We start from the raw sequence: 5,910 nt of genomic DNA on the forward strand, positions 1-5,910 counted from the left end.
AAACATTAGTTAGGTTGCTTCAAACCTTTTTGACATCCTTGTTTTTAATTTGAGGTATAAGTTGTCTTTTTTTTCCCACTCTAATTGAGTTCCAAGTTCATAACTAGGTGCTTCAAATTTTCAGCACTTGTGGTGATTCTCAAGACACACAAGCACACCTAATTTCAAGCTGTTACGGCCTGAGAACGGGTGGAACCAAAAATGCTGAAGACCTCGTGGTCAGGTTAAAAAAATGATTTATTTCTTGCCTCACAAACAAAAGGGAAACACCAACTCATAACAAAGCCGCTGCTGGAAGCGGTGGCTGGAGGCAGGCTGACATCTACTCTGGAGACACGAGGGAGCTCTGAGGGGGTCCATGTCATTGGTTCGACATCCCATTAGTCCGACTGTCTGCGGTGCTGAACGGCTCTTGGTTCGACATCCCATTAGTCCGACTGTCTGCGGTGCTGAACGGCTCACGGCGGGCGTATGGTGCACCGCGACCGGCTTGAGGTGGAGCAGGCTCACGGCTTATGAGTTTGTCACTTTCTTTTTCATTTTAACCCACACCATGATCTTTTCCTGACCCTAACCAAGTGGTTTTTGTGCCTAAACCTAACCAGACCTTAATCACAGGGCATCATGATGATTTCGGAATGGACTTCGGAACAATGAGTTTAATATGGTCGGAACAATGGGCTGTCGAACCAATGGGCAGTTCCCCTCTGAGGCAGCAAGGCACGGAACTACAAAAAAATAACACAAGAGAAGGCACGATGAGAAAAAGACATGGGGTAAAAAAACACTGGAAATGGTCACCTGGGGGGTATTCCAGAAAGCGGGTTTAGTGAAAACTCTGACTATGTTAACCCTGAAATGAGGGAAACTCTGGGTTTTCAGTTCCAGAAAGAGAGGTAAGTCAAACTCTGAGTCAATCACCATGGCAACTGACTCTGTGAACCTAACCTGTCCGGTGGCAGGTTTTCTAAACGAAACCCTGAGTTCACCCTGTCTCCTCCCTACTGCCGAGCCTGAAGCAAGCTGGCGGACAGACATGGGGTGTCCGTATGTAGGAAATCCCTTCGACATCGAGGCAGAATTAATTCAAAATGCCTTACACCGGGAGAGGATCTTCAGACCCCGTTTAGATGTGTTGTCTTTCCCTAGTGAAAAACCGTTTGAACGATAGCCTACTGTTTCCATTAGGCTCAATCATTTACCGGCCACACATATCAAATCTGACACACTGCAGACGTGCGCTCTCATCAGAGCAAATGTGCATCGCGTTACGTTTTTTGTGAACGGTTGCTTTTTATATGATATTGGTGACCTACAGTACATAATGAAATAGCCACTGAATGACAGGTTATTTAAGCTACTTTGTTTGATAAATCAAATATGAATAAAACTGAAGAAAGGTACAATCATGGCCAAGTAAAATATGCCTTACCTGTTTGAATGATGTTTTTATATTTCATTTTAAGCTGCTCTCAAGTGTGTTTTTCCCCTGTGAGATTGTACCTACATGAAAATCAGATTTTATTCTAAACCACTCCACCACTTTTTCACCTGTATGCTACGATTTTAATTAAGTGTGGTTAAATGTAAATTAATGGCAGGGCTCTCAAGTTTTGATGTCAGTTCAGAGTGAGATTTTTACTGGGTGGGGGAGGGGGGTTCTTGGGTGTGATAGTTTTTAAAGGATTCCAAGTCATTAACCATCTGTTAGCAAAGATTCTTTTAAAATATTTTTGGGGGGGGCATTTTGCCTTAAATTGACAGGACAGTTAAGCGTGAAAGGGGGAGAGAGACAGAGGGAGTGACATGCGGCAAGGTGCCACAGGCTGGAGTTGAACCTGGGCCGCTGCGGCAAAACTAATATGGGACGCCTACTCTATCCACTGAGCCACCATTAGAGTACTTTAATTACTTTTTGCGTAACCTAATGCCTTAGTTTGCTGTTTGAGTAATCAAATTCTTGAGTACATTTCAAACAAGCCATCAGTTACTTTCGTTACTTTTAAAATGCTGGTCCTTCAGCTCCGAAACAGCAACGACTGTCTTTTGGTTCTAATAACGGGGATAACGTTAAACTTCAAAAATCAGTCCGAAAGAAGCCACGGAGCTTGTGGCTCGCTACGTGATAGAAGAAATGCTGCTATTGTCTACGGTGGAGTCTAAAACATTCTGCAGGATCATCAGTAAAATCCCCACGACACGATGATAGATGGTGGAGGAGGACTCGCTGACAGACAGGTCAGACTCAGGACTTGCATTATGCCTGGTACACAGTACACGACTTTTCTGCCCGTTCTGAAAGTCACTATGTCACATTACACGATTGTGGAGTCATAAAATGTCGTGACTTGGCTGACAGACATGACACACTAACGTTACACGATGGTATTCACCAATTATCCCAGGACCGGTCGTCTTTCATGTCATCAGGTTATTCTTGTCCTATTTTTATTACTTTTACTATTATTTCAGTCACTGTGTCTGTTCATGTGCCAGCCGACATGTTGTTGTAGTCACCTAAAAGCATCAGCAGATGGCAGAAGCTCCATTTGAAGTACCGTACGTAAACATTCAAGCTACTGTATCCTCCACAACAAGTTCGTACAAATGTTTCACAATAAAAGCCTATTTAGAAAATGGAGGGATTCTCTAGCCGAGGTTATAAGGGGCTTTTAATTTGAAACAAATTCAGGAAGTGTTGTGTTTGAAATGACGGCGCGATTTGTTAACTTTATAAAGACAACGGGAGGATAAAAAGTAAATATAAACACACAGAGGGATTAATAAATAACGGACCGTCTATAATGTAGTTTGTTTCAAATGAAGCTGGGAGCCTCTGCAGTTGTGGTGAGTAAAAGCCCCGCCGCTATTTGTTAATGTCATTACTTTATGTCCGACCGTGAGGATGTACCATTGTTTGCTAGCTTGATGCTAATGACAGTAACGTTAACTCAGCGGGTTGACAAAGTGCCTCTGCTGTTTCACACCATCATTTCCCCCTTTTACTCTGTGTGGTAACATTCCTTGAGGAAATATTAAAAACGCTGGGGTGTTGTTGTCATACAGTTGTCTACGGCAGCAGATCGTTCTGTGTTTCTACTGGTCAAAGTGACGGCTGTGATGGGAGAATTGGATCTCAGTGAAGGGCAAGTGGTCCATAACTTTAATTTTGGAGACAAAAAATGTAGGCTTAGCGCCCTGTGGTCCATTGCCCAATAGGAAAAGTAGAATACTCAAAAGTACTTTAAAAGTACTTGAGTTACTTTTCTCAGGGAGTAACTTTGTAAAGTAACTGGTTACTTTTCAAAAAAGTATCTAGGGTTAAACCCTGTCTTAACCCTAGATGAAATATCAAGTGATGTAACTGTAAGAAATGCTGTTTTAGGGAGTTATGAAACTTATCCTCCAAAATAAACACTTATCCTTATTAAATCATGAAAAATCAGGGAAAGAGGACATGTGCTTTATTTTCAGTTCCTCTGCGCCTTCATACCCTGCCCCCTCTCTATGCTGGTGGACCTGAAATCTATACATTATTTGCATGATGTATAGCTTACCAAGTGTTGAGGGGAGGAGCGTGAAGGACTGCCTGTCAAACAATCACGAGTAATCAGATGGTTCCTACATGATACATGACATGGTGAAAGCTGCAAAAAGGCCAATGTCATTGAAAAGACTGCAGAAAAGAGAACATGTTGGTCTACAGAATTCAGACACATACTGTAACCATTGTTCATGTTCAGCTGTAAAACCTGTAAGAAGTAGTGTCTTTACCTCTGGCTCAGTGCATAGCAAGAATCAATAGCAATCTTTATTCAACCAATTTCCATGCTTAAAAGAGACAGAAATACCTCTTAATGTAATGCACACTGCTCTGCACCACCCAGCTAAATACCTATGTTAGATTTTAGAGTGATGTGTCAGACAGTTGCATTCCACGGCAGGTTGGGGACATGGAATTCAAGTAGTCTATGTTCAAATTAAAACCTCCATTGTGGAGGCGGCTACTCAAAGATGTGGTTTGCAGGTTATCAGTGCCCATCCTGGCGACAACCTGAGGGAGGTTGTCAGGCTGAAAGAAGGAGGCTTTGTGGGCTTGGTTGGCCGGACGGTCTCCTGAAGCAGAAGATGGGTATCGATTAGCCAGAAGGGCTGTGGCTATGATATCACCAAAGCAAAAACCTGAGTGTGGGAGGAGTTTCAGGAGGTTATGAAGAAGGACTTTCCGTTTTCAGTTTCAAAGGAGTTCTGACACACTGTTATGACTCAGGAAGGGAAAGCTGGGCTTGTCACAGGCTGTATTTAGCAGGAAAGAAGAACTGCTGACCTGAACTGGGGATATAGTCAAGCGGTAGAAAGAACATTTTGTGAAACTCTTAAACCTGACCAACATGTCCTCTGTGGAGGAGGCAGAGACTGAAGAATTAGAGGAAGCCTCACCCATATAACTGGCAGAGGTCAATAAGGTAGTCAAAAAGATCCTCGGCAGCAAGGCATCAGATGTGGAGGAGATTTGCACGAGATGCTGAAGGCTCCGGACATTGTTGGGCTGTCTTGGCGAACACGTCTTTTCAGTGTTGTGTGTGGAGTAGGGGAGCCCTTCTGTGTGGAGTTTGCATGTTCTCCCCGTGTCAGTGTGGGTTTTCTCCGGGTACTGCAGCTTCCTCCCACAGTCCAAAGACATGCAGGCTAGCGTAATTGGTGACTCTAAACTGTGAGTGTGAATGGTTGTCTGTCTCTATGTGTTAACCCTATGATAGTCTGGTGATCTGTCCAGAGTGTACCCTGCCTCTCATCCAGTGTCAGCTGGGATAGGCTCCAGCCACTCATGACTCCCAACAGGATAAGGGGCAATGGAAAATGAATGAATAAATATCCAAAATATCACTAAGATACAATACAACTTTATCATGTTCAATACATCTAACATTTTGCCATAGTGATATCAACAGGTATAATCCCAATATTCAAATATAAATGAAAACCCTATACCCTATACTTTAGGCATCCACATCTGGACCTCTGTTAACCCCGAAATCAGCCCCTGAAACACCTTTCTTACATCTAGATAAAGAGCTCTTTCTCTGCTTGCAGCTTTGCGTTTCCATATTAAGGAGATGGAAGAAAACAGAGAAGTTAGTTCAGAGGACACAAAGAAGATGATGAATGAACTTACACAATAAGCGGTCCTGATATGGCCTCTGGTAACATTGAGGGTAAAACAGCTCAGTGACAATGCTCGTCATCCAACAGAAATAGAATTTTAATCTGAAATTTCTGCTGTTTTTCCGGTTTCTGCTTTTGTGTCTGACTGTGAGAGTCTTAAGACCTCTGATGGATTTCAAGTGTGTGTGTTGCTGTGGATCCCAGGATGATCCCAGCCTCTCTAAATGCTAATGATGTGTGTAGGTGAGTGACAGAGAGAGCCCTGCTTTAGACCAGCAGGGAAGCACAAGGAACAGAATCGACCTACAGCTGCTCAGGCTTCCTCATTCACTGTAAAATAATCACAATGATCAAGCAATAGGTTGAATTTCACCTTTAGATTTATGATCAGTATTACCTGAGGAGACCTTCCCTTAGTGCCGTATGTGTCATCTTTATAATTTAAAAAACATTTTATGGATACCCTCAGCTTGAATTTTGAGGATAGGAAAACATGGTTTAACCCTATGGGCCCGAACGACGCATAGTGCGTCCAAATTCACACCTGTTCTTCTCTATTGATTTTCTCTGCGAATTGTAGCTTTCCGACAAGACCAAGCACTTGTCGGTAGTCCAATGTTTTCACAGCGAAAAAGAATGATAAAGTTACAATAAAATGATGTATAACAGAGCTTTCATACAGCTCTGCACACACATTACTCTTGGATGGATTACTCGCGAACGCAGGCTCGCACAGAAATGCCA

Source organism: Epinephelus moara, chromosome 20, assembly GCF_006386435.1.
Source record: "Epinephelus moara isolate mb chromosome 20, YSFRI_EMoa_1.0, whole genome shotgun sequence".
In the NCBI taxonomy this organism is placed as follows: domain Eukaryota; kingdom Metazoa; phylum Chordata; class Actinopteri; order Perciformes; family Serranidae; genus Epinephelus; species Epinephelus moara.